This window comes from Ochlerotatus camptorhynchus, unplaced genomic scaffold (genome assembly GCF_037179485.1).
Source record: "Ochlerotatus camptorhynchus isolate MF236.1 unplaced genomic scaffold, CSIRO-AGI_Acam_v1.1 ptg000213l, whole genome shotgun sequence".
Taxonomy (NCBI): Eukaryota; Metazoa; Arthropoda; class Insecta; order Diptera; family Culicidae; genus Ochlerotatus; species Ochlerotatus camptorhynchus.
Window position 1 is genome coordinate 5,942,713 of NW_027040703.1, and position 16,221 is coordinate 5,958,933.

Below are 16,221 nucleotides of genomic sequence, written 5' to 3' on the forward strand. Positions count from 1 at the left end.
AATTCGCAATTTCTTCCATAGATGGTTTCACCGAGCAATGTGCGAAGTTGAATCTAATCGTTAGTTTTTTGTTTGTTAGTTGTTTGCTTCCAATGGGGTAACGGCAAAAGCGAATGAAACTTCAAACAATGAGCAAGCATCACAACAATGCGTTGATATCGAGAAAGAGACTATCGCGTGACTCGCACCAACAAAAAACAGCTGCTTGTGTCAGCGAACGAATCCATTTAATGATAAAAAATTAAATATGTATGGATTATCAGCTGTTCAAAAACCCGGTATGGTTTAACCGACTTCGTTGTGTACCGCTGAACAATCTAAAGCGAACAGAAATTCTAAAGAGAGCTGTAACAAAATATGGATAATAATTCCAAGGAAATTTAATTCTTAATATAGAGAAAATTGATGTAATGTCGGCATAAATGCCCCAAATTTGGACCCATTCATAAATTCAGCAATTGACATAATTTTCAATAGCGACCAAAAATATCCATTAGTACCGTCCCAATGACGCGTTCAGCTAGATAAAATTGATAAATAGCAGATTTTTAGCGCTGGGTCACATCTTAGATCCATAGGCCAACATTAGAGCCATTTCACCTATTAAAAAAAAAGGCAGTAGTTAAAGCTAGTTTGTAGATAGTTTCAAGATAATTTCCCAAAGAATTTATGAGAATTTTTAAGAAGTATCAAACAGTTTGGGAGGATTAGGCTGGAAATGTTGAGCATATTTCCAAAGAAACTTTGAGTAGTGTTCCAGGAGATTCTTAAGAAATTTCTAAGGGAATTATAAGGAGACTTTCAAGAGAATTGCAAGAGATCCACCTAAAGAGCACGTTGGTAAGCATTTCAAGGAAATTGAAAAAAAAAAAATCTATCTGAGATGTAACCCAAGAAAATCTTGAGATAACACTTTTCTTAATTATAAATGGCATACCACGAGATTTCCAGGAATATTCCAAGATAAATATAAAGAATATAATACAGATACATAAAAGCAAATTTTCACGAGAATTCTTAAGAATACAAAGATAAACGTATAGTTAATTTCAAAAGTTTTCTGTATGGGAATTCCTAAATTGTTCTGCAATGTCATGGAAGACATGTCTAGGACAGAATCATAAGATTATTAAGGAGAATGAGGGTCTGGACCTGACGGCATCGCACCCATATTTTTGAAAAACCTCGTATTTCATCTAGAGCGTCTTTACAACATGTCTCTGAAAAATGGAAAATTCCCTGAAATTTGGAAATCATCTTATTTGGTACCTATTTCAAATCTGGCACAAAATCAGACATTCAAAATTATTGTGCATTCCAAAACTTTTCGAATCAATCGTAAACGGCAATATTTCTCAGCAGGTGAAAAATCTAATTACAAGTAAATAGCACGGCTTTTTTAAAGGTCGCTCAACTACCTCTAATCTTCTAGAGTATGTATCTTTCATTCTTAAAGCGATGGACAGTGGCAAGCACTTTGAGGCGCTATACACCGACTTCAGTAAAGCATTTGACCGCATCGACATACCATTATTAATCCTTAAATTGCAGAAAATAGGAATGGAGCCTGGACTTTTGAATTGGCTTCAATCATACCTAACACATCGTAAACAAATAGTCCGCTTTCAAAATAAACTTTCAGAACCAATTTCGTTCACCTCTGGGGTACCTCAGGGTTCTCATTTAGGCCCACTTCTTTTTATTTTCTACATAAACGACATTTCCTACATACTTAAAAAAACAAAACTGCTTGTATATGCAGACGACATGAAGCTCTTCATGGAAATAAGTAATTCTAGCGATGCAGAAGAATTCCAGAATGAAATCAATATATTCCACACCTGGTGTAGTAAAAGTCTACTTCAACTGAACGTAAAAAAATGTAACGCAATAGCATTTAGCAGAAAAATTTAAACATTGATTATTGAAATATCATTAGGCAACCAAATAGTAGAAAAATGCAAAATTGTAAGAGATCTAGATGTAATCCTACACTCCAAACTAACTTTTATAGAACATTATAATACTATCATTTGTAAAGCAAACAGAAAGCTAGGCTTCATTAAAAGGTTCAATAATAATTTCGAAGACCCATACACTATTAAGCTATTATATACCACATATGTAAGGCCAATTCTGGAATACTGCCACCTAGTATGGAAACCATACATTTCCATACACGAAGAACGCATAGAAGCTGTCCAAAAACAATTCCTTTTATATGCTTTACGTGAATTGAATTGAACTGCATTTCCATTACCATCTTATGAAGCGCGCTGCATGCTCATCAATATACAAACACTTAGGGAGTGCCGCCAATTTGCAATGCTTTTCTTCATCAACGACATTATTTCAATGCGTATAGATTCGGCAGAAATTCTCGCACAATTAAACTTTTACACACCTTTTCGAAATCTTAGAACACGGAATTTATTTTCTGAAAAATCGTACAGAACAAACTATGCAAAAAATAGCCCAATCAATGGAATGATGCGCCTGTATAATTTGCATTGCGGAACTATTGACATCACTATGTCCAAGCAGCAAATAAAAACTAAGCTTAAACAGACTAAAATTAATGCATAGTATGTAAGTAAACATTGTAATAATCATTGTATGTAGTCTACATTTGCTTGACGAAATGAATAAAATAAATACTGAATCCTGATAGTTAAAGTAGTCCTGAAGACATTTTGAAATGATTCTAAAGAAATCCTCGAGAAATGTGCTACGTTTCAAAGAAATAATATGATAATATGAAATAATTTATGATCCAGGATTGATCAAAATTGTCAAGATTGTGAGACTTCAGTTGTGATAAAATTTCAAGATCCTGGTCTTAGGAAACTTTTCAAAACGATGGGGCTGGATTCTAAATTCTAAGAGAAAAATTCGAGACATGGGACTTCGAATATTTATTGATAAAAATTATGGGTTAAAGTTCCAATCAGATTCCCGGTTTTCCCGGTTTCTTTTATTCCCGGTTCTCCCGGTTCAGTGAGGCGTTGAGGGATTTATTTAGCATATTGCTGAGAAGACATCTAAGCAAGAATATTAAATAATTAAGTCAATAGGTAGCATAAAATTGTTTGTTTGATTGGTATCAAAATACGGCCAATAATTTTGAGAAGGCTACTATGATATTAAAATGGACATACCTGGTCAAAAATTTAACGAAAATGCTGTAAACAATTAGGACCCAACCTAATACCTAATACTGAAAATGTCACCACTTCCAACGATGTTCAATAACTTTCAACTAAACTGATTCCATTGTTTAACAAAATCGGAAATCACTTCTAATCAGATCGACTGAAAACTTTGGCAAAGAGAATGGACACTTATTTAATGAAAATTTGCCACAGGTTTAAATGAGATTCCAAAGCTTCAAATGATAAGACAAACAATTAATAAAACTTATCATTGGAATTAGTGTAGTCGCATCGTGTAACGCAATCGATCACAATTAACAAAGCAAAAAATCACATTTTCCAACGAAAATGGTAAGACCAGGGCTGATAGCAGTGTTAAGCAATAAAAATAGGGAATTAGTGACTAAAATCATTTAAAAAAGTGACTAAAAAGTGACCGAAATCATTTAAAAGGTTACCAAAATGTGACTTAAACATGATCAGAAAACTTCCAGAAATAGAATCATGCAAATTGATTTGTCAGTCATCCAAAAAAGGTAGACATTGATTGCCTATCTGTACGCATTCGTCAAAAGTGTATATTGCAAGATCTTGCACAACTAGATTAAAAACTAACAACACTGTGTAACACGACTTTCAATAACAGAGATATTTTACCATATTTGAAATTATTATGGTCTCCTGAATTAAAGTCTAGAATAAATCTATTCTCTAACACGTGACGCGTTTTAGATATGAACTATGCTAATCTTTATGCGATCGGCGAACTTGCATCACGAAGGTGCTCCGGGTTTGCTTAGTTACCTAATAAGAAGACATTGCTGACATTAATTATTAGAACTCTTTCCGAAATGAGGAATGAAACGTCGAGATAGCGTTTTAAAATATTAAATGACATACCTAGATGCACAGATCTAATTTTTGAACAACTGTTTTACCTAATTACTGAACAAAAGCAAAATGCTTCTACAACAGCCGAACAGCATTCTACTGGGCCAAACATCTATTGGACCGAACAACAAGGTTGAATGAGTCAATAGGTCGTCTTGGGACAGGTTTTTCCGAATGTTTCTACCATAAAGTACCATAGTTTCATTAACCTATGATTCTAATTTCACGCATTTTTCAAAAAAAACCAATGTATAATGGAAACATTTTAAATTGAGCCAGAAATTGTGATAGGTATTATTAACTAGTGTAAAGGAAAAATATGATTTAAAAAAATATTACAACATCGTTAGAAAACTATTTTAATTCACTCTGCAATGCTCATTACATAATTAATAATTCTTGCTAGGAATTGCCTGAAGAATTCTCCTGAAAATTCACTTGGAGTTCACCTCAGAATTTACCATGGAATTATCTTAGGAGTATTTTTTTAGTTCTGCTAGGAAATCCCAAAAATTCTTCGAAATGCTGCTTCTCCTTTGAATTATCTGAACAAATAACACCGGAATATCCTTAGAATACTCCTCGAAATCCACTTGAAATTTAGCTCAGAATTGTCTAAGGATATTTCTAAGAAATCTGTTGGAAGTATTCTCAAAATTCTAATTGAATATATGTTGGAATAACCGTTGAATTTTGCTCACAACTATGAAATTCTCACCTGAAAAATTACTTGCAGTTTTGCTTAGATTTGATGTGATGTGATGTGAATGGAACCCACCATCAGTGCAAGGATTACCAATAATCAATACGAAAATAACGATTTTAAATTGGCTCACTACTTGACTAGCCTATTGGTCCCAAGTAAATCGTTTAACGTACCTCATTCTAGTATAAATTCCAGTACTACACTATGTTTGTCTTGATTCGCTATGGAAGTTTGACAGATAAAATGAGGGGTTCGTGGATTTTCCTCGATGTCAATTATACAAGGTCTGGCCTAACCGGCTTATTGGTATTAGTGAAATGTGGAAATGTTTGGTGGTGTTCGTATTTCATCACAATGTTTATCTTTTTACACGAAACAGCTGTTTTCTGTGACGACACGTTTGCTATTCGCAATATGGAATGTTGTGCTGCCGTGACATCGTCATTCGCTTGCTCAGCAACGTTTACAACATTTTTGCTTCTAACACCAGCAAGCTGCCTGTTGTTCCAGACCTTGTATGATTGACATCGGATTTTCCTATGTTTCGAGGGGTGCTTCGATTAGCTTGGGACCAAAGATAGTACCAGAGCTGAGCCAAAAAGTTGAGCTCGTTTGTTCGGGACCTTCTGGTCTTAGAGTTACCTCTATGGTGTAACTGCATGTTCACACAATTTAGTTCCCTCTTAGTTACATTGGAGTATGGAAAGACCTTGCCTGCAATTAGTCTTAAAAATACAGCTATCCCCAGGAGAACGCGTTACCCACTGAGTTCTACCCACCGTTTTTTCTCGATTTTCAACCAGAGGGATAATAACGAAACTCTTCGCAGCATTACAAAAGATTAAACGATAAACGCCTTTAATTCAAGCGGGAATAGGAACCTCCAATATACCAGAATATAAGGTAATTTTAAACGTGACTATTATTTGCTACATTCAGATATTAAAAGTACTCAAAATACGTTGCTGCAACTTGATTGTGACTGAAATAAGTTACATACAAGTAGTCACAACTGTTTGCTGCTATGGTAAGGCAAAGACCTTAGAGTTCTTGCAATTTTCCATCCCTGAAGATCCCGAAATTTTCTTGAATTTTTCGAAACTCAAAACTACTCAAAATCTCGGAACTTTCGTGAATTTTTCTGGACTTTTCTGAAATTCTCTACTTAAAGTTCAAACATTTTTCCTGGAGTCAATACTACCTTGAAGTTCTTTCGAAGTTTTAGAAATTACTCTGCTAAAGTTTCCTCAACTTGCCTAATAATCATGGATTGTTCTGAGGTTCCCGATTTTTTTCTGGGAGTCTATGAAGGTTCTGAAGCTTTGACAATTTCCCAGAAGTTCTCGAACCTTCTTCAATTTTTCATTTGTAATTTCCCTAAAGTGATTGGAACTACCCTGGGGTTTTCTGAACATCTCTAAAATCATTCCAATTCTCCTGAATATTTTTATACTACGCTTAATTCAATAGAATGTGAATCCCTTAGCTTGTTTGAAAATTCATAAATTTTTGTGAGGTTCTCAAAATATTTCTGAACTTTTCTAAGCATCTCCGATTTTTTTTTTTTTTTTGAAAACTTGGGAGCTCTCAATTTTTTTGCAATTTTACTGGGTTTCCCTAAAGTTCTCGGATATTCCCGAACGTTTATTGAATTTCTATGATGTTTCCGGAAGTTTCTTGAAGTTCTATGACCTTCTGTGAAGTTCTCAAGTTTCTCTGAAATTTCATAACTTTTCTGGAGTAATTTGGACTGGTTTGGCAAGCACAATATTCTCTACATACAGGGAAAGCGAGAAAAGACGAACCCGACCCGAAAGATTTTCTCGACCGGACCGGGAATCGAATACGCCACCTCCTGCTTGATAATACCAACAATCAATACGAAACTAACGATTTTAAATCGGCTCACCACTTTAGTAGCCTATTGGTCCCAAGCAAACGATTAACGTACCCTATTCTAGTTGAAATTCTATTACTACACTATGTTTGTTTTGATTCGCTATGAAAGTTTGACAGATAACATCAGGGGTGTGTGGATTCATGCAGAACATGCAGGGGTGAGTGAAATAGCTTGGGACTGCTTGGGACCGTTGTTCTGGTACTGAGTGAGCCAAAAATAATAATGATTTTCTTCGGGACCCAGTGGTCTTAGAGTTACCTCTATGATAATACCATAGAGGTAACTCTAAGACTAGAAGGTCCCGAAATAACGTGCTCAACTTTTTGACTCAGCTCTGGTACTCTCTTCGGTCCCAAGCTCATCGATTCACCCCTCGAAACATAGGAAAAACCAATAACCCCTCATTTTATCTGTCAAACTTTCACAGCGAATCAAAACAAACATTGCGTAGTACTAGAATTTCGACTAGAATGGGATACGTTAATCGATTTGCTTGGGACCAATAGGCTAGTTTAGTAGTGAGCCAATTTAAAATCATTAGTTTCGTATTGATTGTTGATAATACCGTCCCTTAACTACCTACACACTTAGAAAAATGGATGTAAATTTAGGTGCTCTGAAATTGACATATACGAGCGTCAATTTTGACATAAAATTGAGTCATATAGACGCGAAATTCAGCTCAAACAAACGTTTTTTTTTTTCGAACTTTTCAGTTTCGGAGCACTTAATTTTACATGACATGTTTGTTTACGTCTCATCCTTTATGTCAAAGATGGATTCCGTCACGTGAAAAATTAGGTATTTCTAAGTGTGTAGGCTATCTGAGGCGAAACTAATTTTTCAACATCTTAATTCTTCCTCAAAATTCTAGGCTTTCCTGATGTTATTTGAACTACACAATAGATATTCGAACTTCGCTAAGTTCTCTGGAGCTCCCTGAATTTATTGGTATTTTTTTTAAAGTTCCCGAAATTTTCCGTAGTTTTCCTGAAGTTTTAAATGCTTTGAAACTTTCGGAACTTTTCTCAAAATTTCTTATTTTATCTTAAATTTTCTGAACTTCCCTGAGTTGCCCATATTTTCTAATGTTCCTTCAATTTTCCGGATATACATAAAACCATGCTTGGTATACACAGTTTTGCTCACGGACTGCTCATTTGATAATAACTTTGCACAAAGTTGACGAAACATAGTTTTGTTTGAAGCAGTCGATAGAATAGAGTGTAAGCTTCTTATAAATACGTAAAAAAGTGATATTTTAATTTTAGTAATAAACTGTAACTGTGCGTTGCAAAAATGATGTTAGAAATGCTCGCTGCTCATCTCGAACTTGAAGTGAAAAATTCATTGGTGTTGATTCAAATGATAATATTTACCTACTCTTTACATGTCTACAGTAAACTATGATCCTAATCTATCAATTACTGTAAAGAACACTAAATTTCAACATCTGAGTGAAAATTTATTAACAAATGAACAGTTGGCGTGTACAACTGTGCATGCCAAGCATGCATAAAACTAATATACATACACCCTACAATGTTCCTCCGGAACATTCCTAAAATTTTCAGAATACACTGAAACCTTTTTGATAACTAGTATTCAGTTTACGTCCCTCTTTTTACGAAGAAAATCCCAAATAACGAGGCTGTTTTTTACGAAGCAAATTCCAAATGGCGATTTTCTTTTGCGATTTTGGGAAACTGGGAAATACTGTGAAATACCCCATAATATGTGTATTTTTTGAAATCGGGGTAAAGTTTAGAAACCGGAATGCGATGTCTAACGCCATTTTGAAATCCATCGGCTTCCGGTTATAGAAAATTTGGAAAATACTGTCAAATACGGGTATTTTTGAAATCGAGGTGACGTGTACACTGATAAAATTTCAATGATTGTTTTTATGTGTCCCACACATGATTTTTTGCAATGTGATCAACAAATGATATCTATGTGTCGGACACATACTAAATATGTGTACACATAAAAGCCATGTGTAACCCCACATATTATTCATTTGACTCATAAATTTCATGTGTGCTTCTGGGTGGATTCTGTTTATTTGTGGTCACATGAAAATCATGTGGAATTTCACATGGAAATTCGTCAATAAAAATGTGTGGAATTTTATTAGTGTATGGACTGGAAACCCATGTCTGACGGTATTTTGAAACCCAGATGGTGGTTTTTGGTTAGAGAAAGCTTTGGAAACACAGTCAAATACCCCAAAATAAGTATGGGAATGTTTTAGAATCGGGGTGACGTGTAGGGACTGGAAATCCATTTGACTCCATTTAGATATCCAAGGTGGCGTCTTCCGTTTACTGAAAAGCTGGGAAACACTGTCAAATACTGCACAATATGGGTATTTTTGGAATCAGGGTGACCTATAGGAACTGAAAATTGATGTTTGATGCAATTTTGAAATCCAACATGGCGTAAAATTGGCTTAGGATCGCATTGATTTACACCGAAATCGACCTCAAAGCAGCCCGACAGTCGTGAAAGGTCGATGTTTTGTGGTCCAACTTTATGCCATGATGACTTACAAAAAATGTTTTTGCACGTGAATTTCCTTCAAAAAAATTAGAAAAAAATTGATTTTCATTTAATGTTGATATCTTTTCCAATATTTTTAGAAAAATCAAATCGTCATTATGTTTTGCGGTGAAGTTCCCCTTACAGCGATCCTTGTTAAACAATTTAAAAACTAGACAATTTATTCCGAATTTGGACAGATTTTGTTCAGTTAACTCAATTTAATGATTTATTTTCCGATTAGTTTATTTGTTAGGCTCAAATGTACAAAAGGATTAAATAACAATAAAGTATTAACGAGGACATACTTTATGAGCTCTTCTTACTCTTCCTTCGAGGCGATTTTATAGATTTTTCCTCCGATATGCGGTATGTAGTGTTCATCTGAGTGGGCTCCGTGTCCGGCGATCCAACAAAATTCGCAATTTCTTCCATAGATGGTTTCACCGAGCAATGTGCGAAGTTGAATCTAATCGTTAGTTTTTTGTTTGTTAGTTGTTTGCTTCCAATGGGGTAACGGCAAAAGCGAATGAAACTTCAAACAATGAGCAAGCATCACAACAATGCGTTGATATCGAGAAAGAGACTATCGCGTGACTCGCACCAACAAAAAACAGCTGCTTGTGTCAGCGAACGAATCCATTTAATGATAAAAAATTAAATATGTATGGATTATCAGCTGTTCAAAAACCCGGTATGGTTTAACCGACTTCGTTGTGTACCGCTGAACAATCTAAAGCGAACAGAAATTCTAAAGAGAGCTGTAACAAAATATGGATAATAATTCCAAGGAAATTTAATTCTTAATATAGAGAAAATTGATGTAATGTCGGCATAAATGCCCCAAATTTGGACCCATTCATAAATTCAGCAATTGACATAATTTTCAATAGCGACCAAAAATATCCATTAGTACCGTCCCAATGACGCGTTCAGCTAGATAAAATTGATAAATAGCAGATTTTTAGCGCTGGGTCACATCTTAGATCCATAGGCCAACATTAGAGCCATTTCACCTATTAAAAAAAAGGCAGTAGTTAAAGCTAGTTTGTAGATAGTTTCAAGATAATTTCCCAAAGAATTTATGAGAATTTTTAAGAAGTATCAAACAGTTTGGGAGGATTAGGCTGGAAATGTTGAGCATATTTCCAAAGAAACTTTGAGTAGTGTTCCAGGAGATTCTTAAGAAATTTCTAAGGGAATTATAAGGAGACTTTCAAGAGAATTGCAAGAGATCCACCTAAAGAGCACGTTGGTAAGCATTTCAAGGAAATTGAAAAAAAAAATCTATCTGAGATGTAACCCAAGAAAATCTTGAGATAACACTTTTCTTAATTATAAATGGCATACCACGAGATTTCCAGGAATATTCCAAGATAAATATAAAGAATATAATACAGATACATAAAAGCAAATTTTCACGAGAATTCTTAAGAATACAAAGATAAACGTATAGTTAATTTCAAAAGTTTTCTGTATGGGAATTCCTAAATTGTTCTGCAATGTCATGGAAGACATGTCTAGGACAGAATCATAAGATTATTAAGGAGAATGAGGGTCTGGACCTGACGGCATCGCACCCATATTTTTGAAAAACCTCGTATTTCATCTAGAGCGTCTTTACAACATGTCTCTGAAAAATGGAAAATTCCCTGAAATTTGGAAATCATCTTATTTGGTACCTATTTCAAATCTGGCACAAAATCAGACATTCAAAATTATTGTGCATTCCAAAACTTTTCGAATCAATCGTAAACGGCAATATTTCTCAGCAGGTGAAAAATCTAATTACAAGTAAATAGCACGGCTTTTTTAAAGGTCGCTCAACTACCTCTAATCTTCTAGAGTATGTATCTTTCATTCTTAAAGCGATGGACAGTGGCAAGCACTTTGAGGCGCTATACACCGACTTCAGTAAAGCATTTGACCGCATCGACATACCATTATTAATCCTTAAATTGCAGAAAATAGGAATGGAGCCTGGACTTTTGAATTGGCTTCAATCATACCTAACACATCGTAAACAAATAGTCCGCTTTCAAAATAAACTTTCAGAACCAATTTCGTTCACCTCTGGGGTACCTCAGGGTTCTCATTTAGGCCCACTTCTTTTTATTTTGTACATAAACGACATTTCCTACATACTTAAAAAAACAAAACTGCTTGTATATGCAGACGACATGAAGCTCTTCATGGAAATAAGTAATTCTAGCGATGCAGAAGAATTCCAGAATGAAATCAATATATTCCACACCTGGTGTAGTAAAAGTCTACTTCAACTGAACGTAAAAAAATGTAACGCAATAGCATTTAGCAGAAAAATTTAAACATTGATTATTGAAATATCATTAGGCAACCAAATAGTAGAAAAATGCAAAATTGTAAGAGATCTAGATGTAATCCTACACTCCAAACTAACTTTTATAGAACATTATAATACTATCATTTGTAAAGCAAACAGAAAGCTAGGCTTCATTAAAAGGTTCAATAATAATTTCGAAGACCCATACACTATTAAGCTATTATATACCACATATGTAAGGCCAATTCTGGAATACTGCCACCTAGTATGGAAACCATACATTTCCATACACGAAGAACGCATAGAAGCTGTCCAAAAACAATTCCTTTTATATGCTTTACGTGAATTGAATTGAACTGCATTTCCATTACCATCTTATGAAGCGCGCTGCATGCTCATCAATATACAAACACTTAGGGAGTGCCGCCAATTTGCAATGCTTTTCTTCATCAACGACATTATTTCAATGCGTATAGATTCGGCAGAAATTCTCGCACAATTAAACTTTTACACACCTTTTCGAAATCTTAGAACACGGAATTTATTTTCTGAAAAATCGTACAGAACAAACTATGCAAAAAATAGCCCAATCAATGGAATGATGCGCCTGTATAATTTGCATTGCGGAACTATTGACATCACTATGTCCAAGCAGCAAATAAAAACTAAGCTTAAACAGACTAAAATTAATGCATAGTATGTAAGTAAACATTGTAATAATCATTGTATGTAGTCTACATTTGCTTGACGAAATGAATAAAATAAATACTGAATCCTGATAGTTAAAGTAGTCCTGAAGACATTTTGAAATGATTCTAAAGAAATCCTCGAGAAATGTGCTACGTTTCAAAGAAATAATATGATAATATGAAATAATTTATGATCCAGGATTGATCAAAATTGTCAAGATTGTGAGACTTCAGTTGTGATAAAATTTCAAGATCCTGGTCTTAGGAAACTTTTCAAAACGATGGGGCTGGATTCTAAATTCTAAGAGAAAAATTCGAGACATGGGACTTCGAATATTTATTGATAAAAATTATGGGTTAAAGTTCCAATCAGATTCCCGGTTTTCCCGGTTTCTTTTATTCCCGGTTCTCCCGGTTCAGTGAGGCGTTGAGGGATTTATTTAGCATATTGCTGAGAAGACATCTAAGCAAGAATATTAAATAATTAAGTCAATAGGTAGCATAAAATTGTTTGTTTGATTGGTATCAAAATACGGCCAATAATTTTGAGAAGGCTACTATGATATTAAAATGGACATACCTGGTCAAAAATTTAACGAAAATGCTGTAAACAATTAGGACCCAACCTAATACCTAATACTGAAAATGTCACCACTTCCAACGATGTTCAATAACTTTCAACTAAACTGATTCCATTGTTTAACAAAATCGGAAATCACTTCTAATCAGATCGACTGAAAACTTTGGCAAAGAGAATGGACACTTATTTAATGAAAATTTGCCACAGGTTTAAATGAGATTCCAAAGCTTCAAATGATAAGACAAACAATTAATAAAACTTATCATTGGAATTAGTGTAGTCGCATCGTGTAACGCAATCGATCACAATTAACAAAGCAAAAAATCACATTTTCCAACGAAAATGGTAAGACCAGGGCTGATAGCAGTGTTAAGCAATAAAAATAGGGAATTAGTGACTAAAATCATTTAAAAAAGTGACTAAAAAGTGACCGAAATCATTTAAAAGGTTACCAAAATGTGACTTAAACATGATCAGAAAACTTCCAGAAATAGAATCATGCAAATTGATTTGTCAGTCATCCAAAAAAGGTAGACATTGATTGCCTATCTGTACGCATTCGTCAAAAGTGTATATTGCAAGATCTTGCACAACTAGATTAAAAACTAACAACACTGTGTAACACGACTTTCAATAACAGAGATATTTTACCATATTTGAAATTATTATGGTCTCCTGAATTAAAGTCTAGAATAAATCTATTCTCTAACACGTGACGCGTTTTAGATATGAACTATGCTAATCTTTATGCGATCGGCGAACTTGCATCACGAAGGTGCTCCGGGTTTGCTTAGTTACCTAATAAGAAGACATTGCTGACATTAATTATTAGAACTCTTTCCGAAATGAGGAATGAAACGTCGAGATAGCGTTTTAAAATATTAAATGACATACCTAGATGCACAGATCTAATTTTTGAACAACTGTTTTACCTAATTACTGAACAAAAGCAAAATGCTTCTACAACAGCCGAACAGCATTCTACTGGGCCAAACATCTATTGGACCGAACAACAAGGTTGAATGAGTCAATAGGTCGTCTTGGGACAGGTTTTTCCGAATGTTTCTACCATAAAGTACCATAGTTTCATTAACCTATGATTCTAATTTCACGCATTTTTCAAAAAAAAACAATGTATAATGGAAACATTTTAAATTGAGCCAGAAATTGTGATAGGTATTATTAACTAGTGTAAAGGAAAAATATGATTTTAAAAAATATTACAACATCGTTAGAAAACTATTTTAATTCACTCTGCAATGCTCATTACATAATTAATAATTCTTGCTAGGAATTGCCTGAAGAATTCTCCTGAAAATTCACTTGGAGTTCACCTCAGAATTTACCATGGAATTATCTTAGGAGTATTTTTTTAGTTCTGCTAGGAAATCCCAAAAATTCTTCGAAATGCTGCTGGGATTCTCCTTTGAATTATCTGAACAAATAACACCGGAATATCCTTAGAATACTCCTCGAAATCCACTTGAAATTTAGCTCAGAATTGTCTAAGGATATTTCTAAGAAATCTGTTGGAAGTATTCTCAAAATTCTAATTGAATATATGTTGGAATAACCGTTGAATTTTGCTCACAACTATGAAATTCTCACCTGAAAAATTACTTGCAGTTTTGCTTAGATTTCATGTGATGTGATGTGAATGGAACCCACCATCAGTGCAAGGATTACCAATGTCTGCATATACTTTACTTTAGTTTTGCTTAGATTTCTCCACAAAATTTGTCAGAACCCACTTGAAATTTTTGACCGAATTTATTTGAGGTTCGATAGAAATCATACTCATATTCAATTGTAATCCTATGATTTCTCCGAAAACTCACATGGAAATATGCTTCGGATTCTTTTTGTCCCAGAATCTTCTTTAAATTATCCTCAGAATGTCCTCTTTTGTATTATCTTGAAGTTCTCCTCAGAATGACCATGGTGTAATCCTCCTTCTCGTCCAAATTTTCTCATAATTCCTTCAGAATTAGAGTCAAAAGCTGTTATGAATTTTCATTAAATTTGTATTGAATCTTATTCAAGGTTGCCTTGGAATTCTACTCAGAATTACCTACAAAACAACTACAATTCTAGGACATTGAAAATGATCTAAGAGTTAAATTTGATGGACATTTACAAGAATAAAAATTTAAGATGCTGTAAGACGCTTGAACTTTGATTCCCAACTGTGAAAAATGCTATAATTTCCAAAAGAAAATGAACGATTTCAATTGAAAAGTCTTTCGACTTCATACGGAATCGAACACAACTTTTCACCAAACGGTAGACATTTAAAAAAAACTTTATAACGTTTACATTTCTAAAAAAATTGGCAACAATAACTGAAGAAGCTGAGTTACTCATAGCTTGTTTTTGAAAAATTTGGTCGCAATTGCATAAGAAATATTATTAGGAATTGAGCATATTTTTTTTAACGAAATCGATGAAGTCGGAGGTATAATGGTATAATGTGTACTGACGCAAAGCTACTAACTCTCACTTATAAAAATGGAACAATTTTTTTTATAAAAAATGGTCACAATAGTTGAGCCGAAAAATTGCACGTGGACTAACTTAACGTCCTAGCCTAACTTAATATTTCATAATAGTCTCGATATCAAGTTGTATCTACTCCAAATTCCATAAATCGTATCACCTACCATTTTTATGGTTATGGAGTCGAAGTTGGAGTCGGGCACATTTTTGGTCAAAAGGACTCCGACTCCGACTCCACAGCTCTGAAAAAAATTGGTAGTACGACTAATACACAGTTCGAAAATGTTGTGTAAATTTCTATTCAATATGATGCACATAAAACCAGCGTCATATATCAACAATATTACATAATAGAACATGTAAAGTTATGAGACATTTAATGAAATCAAACAAATATTGCGTGTAACCGTCTATATTTATTAGCAATATTTCATGCAAGTTGGTAGTTTGCGTTATAAGAAATACTAGTTCACCTGTAATATCAACTCTTTACAACTCGATATCTATAACTCGATGGTCCCATCCATATCGAGTTGTGGAGAATTACCTATAGTAATTATTATAATTCGAACCTCAGTAAAGTTCAACATGATCCATTAAGACATAGTTGTCATCCTAGGAAGACATCTCTATTATTAGACTTTCCTTTCCTTTGGAAAACAGTAATCCCATTCCAATACTGTTTTCAACTAATCATCCAACAAGTGCAATCCCATGGATTCCCTCTTATTCCTTCACTGAGTGAAACCTCATCCCGAAGCAAACTGTTCCTCTCAGCTCGGCGATCCTCGAGAGTAAAAAGTATCAATCAAACGCCAAATACCGCGACAACAGAACTAATAAAAAGCAAAACACCATCAGAACTTTGACTCTTCCCCATTCTCAACGAATCTCGCATCAGCTCGCCTCATCTCAGCTCGGGTGGGTTCTATGCCGTTATAGTATTTAGTATAGACATCTGGAG

General features: G+C 34.4%; 1 protein-coding gene across 2 annotated transcripts in view; it reads right to left on the bottom strand.

Annotated features, from left to right (window-relative positions):
* The window catches only part of LOC135703426 (coiled-coil domain-containing protein 102A), a 204,103-nt gene that overhangs the window by 126,779 nt on the left and 61,103 nt on the right, over positions 1 to 16,221 (bottom strand). The gene's annotated exons all lie outside the window — the stretch shown is intronic.